Genomic DNA, 14,955 nt, shown 5'->3' with positions numbered 1-14,955 from the left:
GTAACTCCAGTGACTTTGGTGGAGTTAATTGGGGGATGAAATGACCGCATATGGTTGCAAAGTGCTGTGAAAATGAAAAGCATTCTATATATTCTAAGCAGAGGTGGTGGTGTTACTCCCAGTCTCTGATTCTAACTCCAGCTAAAGCTATTGGAAAAGTGATACCTCACTAGCCAGTTATTAAAAGAAACAAACAGAAAACCTAGTGTCATAAAGTGCAAATTGAATCTAAAGAGGATCTTTTGACTCAGAACACACCTTTGAGATCCACAGACTCCTGGATTATAATGGATCAGTTACTTATACCTTGAAAAAGACATCTCCGTTTTATATCATTTGAAGCATTTAATCTTATGGCGAAATGGTTTGGAATTTCACTGTAGATTTTTTCCTAATTTCATTTGCTTGAGAAGGAAATCTCTCTCTCTCTCTCTCTCTCTCTCTAAATTCAGTTGTTTCTTTTGTAGGCACAGCACCAGAGCTTCATATTGCTCATGAAAGATTAATCCTTGATCCATTATTATTTTCACTCTGTGTTAATAATGCATTAGATGTGCTTATTGCATAGCTGTGGATGCATAGATGGGCACGCTTTGGTTAGACCAGTCAGAAGGGTTGCTGAGATCACCCTTACTCCAAACACATTTCTAATGCTTATTGGTTTAATGTTTTAAGAAAAATTACTCAGTGCATGAAGGAGTTTTATTCAAGATCTACTTACCAAATGTAAGCTTAGTGGAGCTTATACTTCGGATATTGATTGAACCACTCTCCCCTGGTGTACAGATGATTAATTCACTATTAACTCCTAAGATATGACTAAACCAAAGAATACATTTTAGCAAGTGGCACTACTTCCTCCAAAGTGCAAATAGAAGCCCCATATTTGAGTCAACCCTGTGTGAGATTTTCTTACCTATTCACACTGTCTTACCTATTCCTGATGTTTGGAATATATTTTTCTTTTCTTAATTTCATCCCAGTGCTCCCAGTTACACTCTTTGTGCTGTACCCAATTACTTTCCACATATGGTTTCTATACACTGGTTGTATTTGCAGATGGCTGTTGTGTTCCCCCAAACACTCAGCACTTCGCCAAGCTATGATCTGAACCATGCACTCAGTTGTGACATTGCCATAGGCCCTGAGTAGTGGGCAATGAATGGGCAGCTGCGCTTGCTCAGGAGCCAGCCCAGAATCAGACTGTGATGCTGACAGTCAGAGTCTGATTCCTGGTCTCCTGCTCCTGCCCCCCGACACACACAGACACACTCCTTGTTGTGGGTGGCAGGGGAAAAGAGCAAGAAGTGAGCTGCACTAGCCCTATGGCTTACATAGAGTGCTCTCCCCCTGCACAGCAGTTCAACTGTACTGGCTGGCATGCTGGAGAAGGGGGACTATTGCTCTGCCCCACCCTCTTGCCTTCCCATCTGCAAAGGAGGGTGAGTAACAACCCCCTCTTCCCTTACCCTGAGCTACTACCTAGGAGCCAAATATGGAGTTACCTTATGTGCTCTCACTCCCTTGTGTGAACATGGCCTGGGAGTTATAATCTCACCATGAATTTGTTAATTGCTCCTCCTAATTCCTTCAACCCCTTCATCGTTTCAGTTTCTCTCCTCTAAACTCCCTTCAGCTTCTGTTAAGAGGTACCCAGGTTTGCAACACTCCATGCATGCTCTCTCCTCTATGTCAACCCCAAAACTGCACTGACTTTTGTTTGTGCCTGATGCTATTGAAAATGTGGATTTAATTTGCTGTCCATTATCACCTTTGAGCTCTTTTGCCATTACAGATTTCTCCCTTGGACTGATAAAGTGTGTTTGACAGGTTTCCTCTAGATGTATTAATCTGGATTTTTCTAAGAGACACATATAGTAAGTAACTTTGCCCCCACACAAGTATTCCCAATGCCTCCAATATAATAACTCAGGTGATTAGAACTACCCATGTGTAAATTTTTGTGGGATCTAGCTTTTAATTTCTAATCTCTCTCTAAGCCCCTTGGTATTATTTCTCTGCCATTACTGTTCTTGGTAATTACCCCCTCACACACACACCAGTTTATTATCTGTGAATTTCAAAAACATGCTGTTAGTTTCCTTTTTGAGTCCAGATGTAAATGAGCCTGGTCCTATCACTGATCCTTGTGGCATCTCACAAGTCATGAATGCACCAAACTCTAGGCAGCTGTCTGGCTCAGTCATGCCTTTTCTTAGGGATGCCTCTGGGATAAGGTGTGCTAAGGTTGCTTTTAAGGGGTGCTGAAAAACTGGCACACCCTATCTCATACACTACATAAGTAATAATCAAGATGGAACTGACAGTAGCACCGGGAAGAGTTTCCTTTTTATTTTAACATATTACTGAACTAAGTGTAGCAGAACAAATCTAGTATCACTAGTTAAGATGCCAAAATTAAAACCAATCTCTTTTCATACATTGCTTACTACTGTCTCCTGGGTGACCTTGGATAAGTCACGTCCCTTCTCTGTGCCTCAGTTTTCCCATCTCTAAAGTGGGGATGATGATACTGACCTCCTTTATAAAGCACTTTGAGCTCTACTGATTAAAAGTGCTATACAAAAGCTGTGTATTATTATCTAACTCTTTGGAAAGTTGCTGGAATTAATAGCTTGGAAGCTACACCTCATTGCCTTATTGGATGGCTAGAAGCCCCATCTTCTCTACAGAATATTTGTTACCCAGGAATTTAAAATGAAGTGTGTACTAGTTATGGTAGTAAATACTTTGGACAGTATTTGTTACATCCAGTCAGAATTCCTTTAAAATACCAGATGTACAGCTAGGCTAGTAATTCAGAACAACTAATTTAGCGGATGAAACACCATCTTTCTTCTGTTTGTGAATTGACTACAGAGGGACTGTGTTTGTCTGTCTTTTCTTTTTTTTCTTTTCACTATATTTTGCCAAATATTTTCTGCAAATAATTCTCAATCTGTGGATTGTTTGAAAGCAGTTCATGGTGAATTTTCAGTATTCAGCTTACTCTATTTTGCGATAGGATGAGCTCACAGATTTTAGAATGAGGTTTCTGGGACAGATACTTACCATTATGAATTGGAATTTAATTTTCAGGAACAATCTGCAATATTTACAAAAATATCAATTTTAAGAGAACATTCCTACCTGTAAAGGAAAAGGCTGCAAAAGAGCTAAAAACAGAGTCAAAGTGAGCCCATTAAAATGTTTGTAAGCATACGTGTAGAATAAATTTTGCAGTATTCATCCAACTTTACCCAGATTTCTCAACAGTGGACTAGGCTGAGAGTGGGCCCTGATTCAGAAAAGCATTCCAATACAAAAAAGGGGGTTAAAACACATGCTTAACTCCATCCCTATTAAAATATGTACGGTATGTGATTTCCTGAACAGAGGTGAACTCAAGTATACACAAAAAGAATAGGAGTACTTGTGGCACCTTAGAGACTAACAAATTTATTTGAACATAAGCTTTCGTGAGCTACAGCTCTGCATCCGATGAAGTGAGCTGCAGTTTATGAAAGCTTACGCTCAAATAAATTTGTTAGTCTCTAAGGTGCCACAAGTCCTCCTGTTCTTTTTGCAGATACAGACTAACACAGCTACTACTCTGAAAACTGTCAGGTATACATGTAAGTGTTTTCCTGAATCAGGGCCATAGACAGTGGAAATAAGGTTTTCCCCACCTCATATACAGTATAACTTGGACAGTATTTTCTTTAACCAAAACTGATTTGTAAGTTTGAAAGGTTTTAGTAAAATAAACTATGCATAAAATGCAAGAACATGAGTACCCATATTTATTTGGAAAACCACAGTTCCTTTAGTTGCAAAGTACCTGAAGGTTGATTTATCTTTCTTCTCTATTGCTGACTTTAACTGAAGACACTGGGAATGTTTCTTTAATTTTGGTTTACTACAAAGACAACAACTATCTTGTTGGGTTTTCTTTTTTAAAAAAAATGCTGTTAATTTGAGTTGTATAGCAATAGTATTCTCATATTTTATTTGACCACAGAATCCAGTTCTACACTGTACATGACAGGTCTGCACTCTGATTCAATCCAGGGGAAGGAATAAGATTTTTTTTCTGTTGATTATTGTCTAAATGTGGAGGCTAACACAAAGCCTAATAGGTTGAGGAAAAACAAAAGCAAAGAAGTAGTTTCATGGTTCTCTGCTTCAAGGAAGCTTGAACAATTTGAGCCTGGTAACCTCAGACATTCCTCTGGTGGGAGTTCAGCCAGGGGGGTGTGTCTAATCTTTTTTGTACTTATAAGATAAGTAGGGTCAGGCTGGGTGAGTACTTTGATAGCAGAGCACTAGAGAAAATCAAGGTGTGGCAGGAAATTATGTTGGTGGTTCAGCAAGTTGGATTCTGTCCTTTGAGCCAGTATCAAAATAATGCCCTCAGCACTGTATTAGGGTTCCCATGCCACTGTTTTAGGTGCCATCTTTTGATAAGACCTAGAATCAATGTCCTAAAAACTTATAGACCATTGAAAATAATATACCACTTTCTGCAAGTATAGCAATGTGGACAGTGGTGGATGACTTCTGCAGGGTTCATTTGCAATAAACAAACTCCTGCAATTTTGTCTGAGAGCTCAGACTCTACATAGTCAAAGCTTATAAAAAGTCCCTCTTCTATAGTTTCACCCTAGCATTCTCTAACAAGACCTGTATCTGGAGGAAGGGGAAATAACCTTTACTCAGGCATTTCAAGAAGACACTTTTCTTTCTAGTGCTGCTGCCGGAAGAGATGAGGGAGTCTATCAATGTATTGTTTCTTCACCGTCCAACCACATGGCTGGAGAGCGTAGGGCTGGGCCATGAACTGCAGAGCTGGCAATGGATGAAAAGCTTCCAAACCAGCAGCCCATTATTTTGCCTGTGCTCAGCTGATATAGTACAAAAAATCTGGAGGGGGCTGCATATTTGCAACAATGAATGTGGGAGCTCCTACAGCACTCCAGGAAAAGATTCACCATGGCAGAAGTATACGGGGGAGGGATAAAAGAGGAAGGAGAACTGCAGCCATGGCCCCTGCTTAGCTTATAAGCAGCATAGGGCTTCCTTTATTAGGAAGGGAGGGGATTGATGATTACTCATTTTTGTCTTTGGCTGCTCTTTTACTATAGCAATTCCTGGCTTTTATTCCCCCTGTATTTTAATAATTAGTACAAATTGCTCACAGTGAGAGAGAGTAGATTTAAAAGAGTATATAGAATTTTGAGGCTATTGTTGGCTATCTTGCTGATTTTAAGCCCCAACCCCTGCACAATGGGGTAGTGTGCATCCTTAAGGGTAGTGGTACTTAGAGGTCAGCCCATCCCCATCACATGGTATAGCCCGTTTAAGATTTTGGTAGGTCTGATATATACAAGGACATAGGACATAGGACATATTGGTAGAGAGGAAGTGGTCCTGGGAATAAATACTGTTTGGGAGGAGATCTTCTTACCGTTCCTTTAAGGATCCAGGTCTGAGAACCTTACAGAGTAGGTTCTCCCAGCTAGTTGGGATGAGATTTAGGAAGGGGACCAGCATACCTGAGAGACACCAGCACAAAGCTGCATGCTGAATCCTCTGAGTCTGAGGACTGACTTGGGGGAAAGGAGCTAGCTGAAGGAGAAGGCCCTGCAGTTGGCCTACATTACTGTTGAGCTCTAGAGAGAAAAGCTGAGGACTTCTGCCTTCAGGAGAGGGACTCCCTATGTCACAAGGCAGCTCCAGGTAAAATTTCTGGGGACTCCTGTTTGGAGAGAGTGAGTGTTTAAAATACAGCTCCAGGAAGGGGGTCTGGGGAGCTTCCTGACCAGCAGCAAGAAAAACCTATCAAGACCAGAGGGGGCGTGAACTAAAGAAATTAATTACAAGCTAAAAAAAGCATTACTATACAGACACTTCCCTGCCACACACACGTGAAAGTCGGGGGTGGGAGATGTGTTCTGAACTACTTGGCTTTGGGTAACTGACTGGAAGAGTCAGAGTGGATGCTGTGAGCAGCACCCTTCCAGGGCCAAAAGGCAGGTGCTCTGAAGGTGGTCACCCCATAACACACTGGTAAGGCAGAGGAATACCCCACAAGCAACCCAGGAGTTTTTGTGCCTAAGGCTCAGTAAAGAGCAGAGAAAAAGAGGGCAGGAGTAAAACATATGGCCTTTATTTTAATTGGAAAGTATGGTCACCCCATGCAGACTTCACCCCCAACCAGGTGCATTCAGAATAGGTTAACTACAGAGTGGAGTTGCATCCTCTAAACTATGATTTTCCTTTTTCCTTCCAAGTATTGTAGCTTGGCAAAAGATTTTGAATGGATGAGCACCTAGGCTGCCATGAAGTCAGGGTAAAGTTCACCTCCCCACCCTATCAGAAGACCAGCAAAAGGCTTATGTGCCACTTAAATCCCATTCAACCTTTCAAAATAATCTTAATTGGGACTAAATTGGTGCATAAGTCTTGTGCTGGCTCTCTATACGGGGTGAATGTCACCAACCATGACCATACTGTAACATAATACACCCTTTTGATCACTGAGACATCTTTTGAAACAGCAAGATCAATTCCATACAGATACCTCGGAATAATTGCTTAGCCTGTTTGTCCCTATTCAGAGCACCTCAGTGTTAAGTATGAAATAAACCAACGTTATGCTGGCAAATCAATTAAATCAAAGGATTTGTAATCTAAGCCTTAATTAGCTTAACCAGAGCATGTATTTCTCTGGAACTAATGAATTGAAGTATTATTGGCTTTGTTTTTTCCAAAGCTTCTGGATACATTAAATTGTCTAAATAAAGAAGAGTAAATATCATATTTGTTAACATGCTTATAAACTAGCTTTACTTTTCTGATCACATTTTATACTTTGGTTGGATTATGACATTCTCATTATTGAGCCTGTGTCCCGTCATTTCCCTGTCTCTGGGATAACTATGTCTAGTCAACTAATTCTTCATTTCATGTTTTGGTTGGGTCACTTTATCTCAGAGTACTGGGGATGTGTAGAGGAGAAGCAATCAAAGTCAGCACTTTCCAAGGTCAACGTTCGCCAATTGCAACAACATAGTTAACACATATCTCCTATACTAATTATAGAGAGGATTATTGTAATCTCAGATACCACTTTGTGGAAACTCTTGGGAAATGCTGATTTTAGGCCTCTGGGCCCAGCTTCCTATAAAGATGGGTGGGCAGCTCAGTGCTCTGGATCACACTTTAGAGTTTGCCTGCAACAGTAGATGTAGCCTCCACCCCAGGAAAAGCAGCATCCAAGTTGCGAAAGAGAAATAACAGACGGGATTGCAGTTGACAAGTCTCCTCCCATAGGATCCTATGTTTGCAGGTTGAGACTGGCTACTGTCTTGTCTTAATGCCACAACTCTGCTTATAGCCAGGCCCTGGAAAAGTAGGAAAAGATGACCCTCAAGCAAGGGAAGAAGGGACTTTTTAGAAGGGAGATGATCTTTTCAAAGATGATGATGGAAGTTAAGGCCATCTTCTCCTATTCAGTTGTTTTTGTCCTTGCATGCCCTTTGGGGGATGCTGCTGCCTTGAATTCCTTGGCTCAATTCAGCAAAGCGTTCAAGCATCTTGTCAACTTTAAGCAGGTTCTTAAGTCCTATTGAATGGGATTTCAGTAGGACTGTAGTATGTGTCTAAAATAAAAGGATGTTCTTAAGTAGGGATGGACTGCTGAATCAGGGCTCTTGTGTGTTGTATATCATTAAGACCTCTGGCCCTCCCTCCAAGCAAGCCCGTATTTATCCTGTTCTAAATATATTAAGCCAAACCTGGGACTGAAACTTTGATTCAGGAAAGCACTTACGTTGATGCTTAAATCCCACTGAAATTAACAAATCATTCAAGTCAAGTGGTCACTCTTCTAGCTAAAGATTTTAACCCATAAAACCCAGGCAGTGTTTTATGGGTTAAAATCTGAGATTTAAAAATCAGTGCATTGATGCACTTAGAGCCAATGCAATAGGCAGAGCATAGAGGTGATGTGATTAGATGATTTAGGCAGCCAGTCTTAGAGATATGACTGAAACTGCTGAAGGGAATGCAGAGCATTTACAGGAAAGTTGGCATGAAGAACATTGCAATAATAAAGCCTGCTCGTGATGAATGCCTGGATGAAGGTCATAGCACTGTCCTGTGTAGCAGAACACCTTATCAGGGCAATAATTCTAAGGTGCTTTTCAGAAAAAGATGACCTAGTGGTTGTAGAGATGTGTTGAGTAAAAAGAAATCGTGTGTATCTGGACACCACCAAGATGCTTTATAGATTTTCCTGGAATAACATTTACTCCCATCAAAATGCAAATATGGGAAGCTCTTCTTATTTATTCACTTAGCCGCCAAGCAGCCTTTTCAGCAGTTAGTCACAGCCAAGTTGTATGCATGTAGGACTTTTCAGTTTTTTCCTGCATCATTGACATAATGCTCCTATGCTGACTTTGTGTCCACTAGAAATTTGGTTGATCCTACCACCGTTACTGATGTGAGTAGTGTCATTTACTTCAGCAAGGCTTCTCACATAAGTAAGGATTACTTATAAGAGTAAAGGGTGCAGGATCAGTCCCAAATTATGTATGTGTGGGTAACAGCTGAACGCAAAAAAACAAAAACAAAAACAAAAAAAACCCCCAAAAACCCAACCCACCAACCAACCCCCACATCAATTAACAGACCTACTTAATAGTTCTGTGAAGTATAGTGACACATAGACGTAATATAGCATGAACTCCTATATGGATAGCTGTGGACTTCACATTACAATTCTGCAGTAGTGGAGTTTTGCTCTCCAAAAGTCACAAATTGAGGCCCTGATCCTGCAATGAGATACATACAGCATCACCTCTGTGCCTGTGCACAGAGATCATCTGTATTTATACCAAGGCCCATGATGTTGAAAATAGCATGATCCAGAAATGACAAATTATCCAGTATTCCAAAATAGTTGATTATGAACTTCATTAAACAGTAGGGCTGAGGATCAGACCGGAATGTATCCAGAAGTGTTTCTTAAATAAAGTCAAAAGAAAAGGAGTACTTGTAGCACCTTAGAGACTAACCAATTTATTTGAGCATGAGCTTTCGTGAGCTACAGCTCACTTCATCGGATGCGATGAAGTGAGCTGTAGCTCATGAAAGCTCATGCTTAAATAAATTGGTTAGTCTCTAAGGTGCCACAAGTACTCCTTTTCTTTTTGCGAATACAGACTAACACGGCTGTTACTCTGAAACCTTAAATAAAGTCCAGGCTGGTTTCCCACCACTTACTGAAAAATCTTGTGCAGAACTCAGAGACTGCCAACAAAGAGGTATCCAGGCAAATAGTCTGAAATGATGAGTTTCTTTAAAAGAATAGTCAAAACTGTTATTCCTAGAGCAGGAGAGACATAACCTCTTAATCACAAATAAACCATGAAGGTCCTGGTCAACACACACATGACAGGATGTAACTGAAAGACCACTTCAGTCAACTCAGCCTCAGGAACAGGGGGGGAAATGTACTGATATGTCAGAAGGCAATAAAGGACCAGAAACGCCATCAGCTTTGGGATGACATTAGCAGAAACCTGCGCTCTGAGACCATTGATCTTGTGTATAAAGGCAGCCAGAAAATGATTGCAGTTGACAGAAGCTGTGAATTTAAAAGACAAATCCTAATCCGGAAATAATTAAACTGATAGTGCCTGAACCCAATGTATTGTACATGTATACAACATCCTCTGATATGTGTGTGGCAGCAAGACAACAGCAGCTGAGTTTCAAATAAACAAGAAAATAATCCTTGATCATGTGTTAGGATGTTAGCAAGCAACATGTTCTAAGTGAAATCCTTCCAAGGGAAAAAATACCCTCTGCTGCTGAGTGACATCTGGAACCTCCATTACAAATTTATCTAAAACAAATTTTAAGATGAACCTAAACTCAACCTGTCATTTTTTATATATACTCAGATGTGGGTACAATAATCTAGGGATGCAAATGACCCAATTTAGGTACCCTGCTAGCAGGCTGAATGGAACAAACAGAAAGTTAGATATCTAGGGCTGGATCCTCAGCTGATGTAAACTGGCATAACTTCATTCAAGTCAATGGTGTTACACCAATGTACACTCAGGACCAAGCCCCTAAAATTTCATTACAGGTGTCCTCAGATGCTCACCCTCAGTTGCTTCCAGATGCAAAATGATAGAGGCAGTTCTGAAAATTTGTCCCTAACTGTTAAAACCAGAAAAGATTTTGAATTACATATACATTCAAAAAAACATAGCAGTCAGATTGCTCAGACACGTCCTATCAGTGCCATCAATAAAAATCCAGGAAATCACTAGTTAATAACCAGACCATCATGAATTTTCGTGTCTTATTACCCAGAGATTATAATACCAAAACATACTCAGTCTTCACAGATCCATAACAAAGTCCTTTCCAGTTCCTATATTCACTAACCAAAATACACACCACCAGTTCCTCACAGTCATACTCAGAAGCATCAAGGATGAGTGGCTGCCAAGGGCTATAGGCAAGAAACAGGAATGTGGACGAGGCAGGAGGGCTATTGAAGAAGGCAGACAGCACGGAAAATGGCAGTAATTAGTGAATCTGTGGTGATATTTTCTGTATGGAGCTTTTTAAGATATGATGAAAAAGGGAACGAATGCCTAAGATGTCAGATTTGAAAAGTAGACCAGAGTTGTCCTGATCCTGTTGCCATTAAAGTCCATAACAAAATTCCCATTCACTTTAATGATGAAGGATCAGGTCCCATGTCTGAGGTACTATGATAATGTGTGTGTGTGTTAAGTTTGGAATTTGCAGTAATTGTGGTTATTTAGCTACAGGGAGCCAAAAATGTGAGATATAAGGCAAAAAGTAAAAGAAGATCATTTATTTTCCAATGGCTCCTCTGTAAAACTAGTAAATATTTTACCATGCAAATGCTGAGGCTAAATCAAACTGTTCCCTGAAGAGGCACTTTGTTAAATATGAGTATAAAGTCAGTCATTAAAATGTGAAGGAGAGGGATTTTAAAATTCCTTGAAGAATAATTTGCAGTCTACCTTAACTCTGGAGGCACTACTGGTTAGAGCTGTGTGAAATTTTTTTCCCTATACTGTTTTTGGCTAAAAATAAAAATTCAGCATCACGTAAGCATTTTGTGACTGTGTCTATCAGTTTTGCTGGATTGTTTATTTTGAGCGAAAGAAATTTGTAAAAAGTTATGAAAATATCAAAACATTTTGTTTCAATATTTTCAAAATGACATTTTAATATTTTGGATTAAAATTACTTTTTGTTTCAAAATATCCTTCAATTGTATTTAAAATTTTCAGAATGTTTTAAAAAATGCTCAAAATTGACATTCAACATCTTGTTTCGTGTTAAATCAAACATTTTTTTCCACTCAAAATGAACTTTTTTTTCTACTTTTTAATTCACCAACGTGTTTTGATTTTGGTCCAAGTTTAAACAAAAAAAATTTCCTGGCTTTTTGAAATTGCCAGTGAAGTGAAAAATCTGTTATTCACCCAGGTTTACTACCAATGCCTCCATAATCTGTGAACAATCTTTGTTAAAAGTCTAACCGGTCACAGAAATATCAAAGCTAGAGAGAGGACCTATTTGGATTAGTAAATCCATGTCACATCCAATGCAGGATTGTCCTCTTTAGTATTGTAAATTTTCTAAGGATTTGTCTACAGGGTAAATTAGTAAAATTAACTTAAATTATAATTTTAAGCACTTGGTGTTTAATACTCATATTATGTACTTAATATATGGTTGTTTAAAAGGAGTTCAGGACAATACTTTTCCTAAATGGGATCCAGTTGCATGACATTTGTGCTTGTTCTCCCTGTTACTGCTTTGAAACATGTTCAGCAAATCACCAGCCCAGTTTTATGTCAAAATGTCTGAGGTTCAGTAAATGTGGAAATAATTGAAAGTGCTGCATGTTTGACTGGAGATGTATGTACTCATGAACATGCTTTCAGTAGTTCTTGTGCATGCATAAAATCTTCTCTGAAACATTTAAAAATGTATCTCAGTATCATTAGGTGAATTTTAATTTCCTTGTTATTAATGCTTTACACAAATACAGTGTCAATAGCACAAAATAGTCAGAACTGAGCCAGCAGAACAAAGTGATGCTTTAATGAAAAGTGTAACACCTACAGATTCATCACAATTGAGTTGAAAAGTGCATTTTAAATACTAGAGTTAAAATCAAGTAATGCCACATTATCTATTTGACTGCTACAGTAAATAAGAAAAAAAATGCAGCCAAATAAGGGAAAATTGAATGAAAAGTAAATATAGAAGAAAGGCACAGAAGATTACAGAAAAATTATATGTGGCATCAAAAGTGATATATTTTACTAGCCTAATGGATTAAAAGCTGCTACTCCAACTCTAAACTTCATCAGGTGCTTGTCATACCAAAGAAACTTGACTGGCTTTCTGCATACAAACTTGGTATAAGCTGTGGGCAATGACTGCAGAACCATTGTCAAACACGATGCTAAAAGCTAATCAACACTGTTCAGCCTATAATTGCGAAATGGAATTTCTAGAGAGAAAAGATGCCACCTTGGAAATTATACAGTTGTGCTCCTTATTGAAAGTGCTGCCATGCATGGAAATAGAAATCTGGCAATACATTTGCAAAAGCAGAAAGAAAAGAAGTGTCTCTTAAAGCAAGATGTCACAACATGGTATCTGGATAAAGTTTCCTTTTCTATAATTTGGATAATGTACTGAGTGCAACTTGCCATGGTGTATGTTTGTGGTGTTTAAAAAAAAAAGGCAGAAAAATGAATACATTGTTTCTGAAGAAGGGGGAAAAGGCAACTTGAGTAGTATCATGAGAAGATAATGATGTTAAATGAGCAGCCATTCTTATCTCTAAAGCTTCCTCCCTGGCTGTCCTAGCTGTCAACATGCTTAGAGAGTCTCAGAAAATTAATTCCATGGTTTGTTTTAATGAGCAAAATAAAGATAGTTTTTAACTCTCAACTTCTAAAACTGACAGCAGTCTTGAAATTCTGCAATTTGAAAACCAATTATAGGTGTTATAACAGACAACAATGTAATTGAAAATGATACAGGTGTAAAGGGATCCCTGTTCAGCACTGAGACTAAAGCCTGAGTTCTGTTTAACTTCACAGTTTACAAAGGTTCTGTCTGTTGAAAGAGGGTTAAATAAGAGCCTGGTATCCTTCGGTTGCCCTGCTGGCTACAAAACTAGAATATTTCCTGCTGCCCTTGCCGAAATAAATGTTTTGAAAACCTTGTAGTTCTCAGCTCTGGTTGAAAGTGATGGTATGGGGAGTCTGGCAGTGATAAAGAGCTGAAGCACTGATGTAAGGGAAATCTTCCAGAAGCCATGAGACTGCTAGTGGGACAGGCATCTTTAAATCATGATTTGAGGACTTCAGTAACTCACCCAGAGGTTATGGGTCTATTCCAGGAGTGGGTGGGTGAGCTTCTGTGGCCTGCAATGTGCAGGAGGTCAACTAGATGATCATGATGCTCCCTTCTGACCTTAAAGTCTATGTAAGAGAAACTAGTGGATTTGTCGTTTTTCCACTTTACATCTTGTGTTAAAACTTGCAAGGCCCTAGAGAAACTCAGAATCTCTGCCTGCTCCTAAGTACATTGAATTCAATGGGAGTTTTTCCACTGATTTAATTAGGCACTGGATCAGGCTCCTAATGCAGGACGCTATAGTCACCAAACCACATGCTAAATAGGAAAAGCTTGAATAACTAAACTAATTTGCCAAAAATATAAAAACCTTCCCCAGCAAACCAGTTGAAATGAATAGCGAAGGGCAACAAAAATAATTAGGGGTCTGGAACACATGACTTATGAGGAGAGGCTGAGGGAACTGGGATTGTTTAGTCTGCAGAAGAGAAGAATGAGGGGGGATTTGATAGCTGCTTTCAACTACCTGAGAGGTGGTTCCAGAGAGGATGGTTCTAGACTATTCTCAGTGGTAGAAGAGGACAGGACAAGGAGTAATGGTCTCAAGTTGCAGTGGGGGAGGTTTAGGTTGGATATTAGGAAAAACTTTTTCACTAGGAGGGTGGTGAAACACTGGAATGCGTTACCTAGGGAGGTGGTAGAATCTCCTTCCTTAGAAGTTTTTAAGGTCAGGCTTGACAAAGCCCTGGCTGGGATGATTTAATTGGGGATTGGTCCTGCTTTTGAGCAGGGGGTTGGACTAGATGACCTCCTGAGGTCCCTTCCAACCCTGATATTCTATGATTCTATGAATCTCTTTTTCCAGCCAAAATATTTGGGGCCTGATTCTGACCTCACTTCCTCTCCATTGACTTGAATGGCATTAGTCCTGATTCTCAGACTCAGACCCTCAGCTTTTATTTATCACCATGGTTATAAAATTTGGAAATTCTAGGATAGTCTAAAATCATGTTGCCAGATTCTGCTCTCAGTTACATCTGTATAAATCCAGAACAACTGAGATCAGACTTTGGCCTAGTCTTTAGGCATACTGCAGTATACCAAAGAACTAATTAAAGGTAGTTGTAAGAGGAATGAATAAATATGAATGAGGCTAAATGGAAAGGAGGCATTGCTCAAATGAACTGGAGATAAGGAGGGAGAGGGGACTTTTTCATAAAGCAGAGTCTAAAGCATACATAATTTGCATGTATTAAAACCTTTTTTTAACACTCCAATTTTTAAAAATTAAAACAAACATACCTTTAAAAAACTTCTGTAACTTCACAATCATTTCACTTCATGACCAGGATTGGAATTAATTCTCTTTTGAAGGTTTTATCTTCATACTCATTCCTCTTGTCTTCTGGCTTTGACAGGACTTCAGTGTGCCAACAGAGGGCAATAGTCAAGCTAGGATAGGCTGCATCTATCATTTTTGCAACTTCTAATGAGTTAGGACGACACATA

The sequence above is a fragment of the Lepidochelys olivacea genome, assembly GCF_965140295.1.
Source record: "Lepidochelys olivacea isolate rLepOli2 genome assembly, chromosome: 2".
NCBI classification, from domain to species: Eukaryota; Metazoa; Chordata; order Testudines; family Cheloniidae; genus Lepidochelys; species Lepidochelys olivacea.
Note: the sequence above shows the minus strand (reverse complement) of the source record.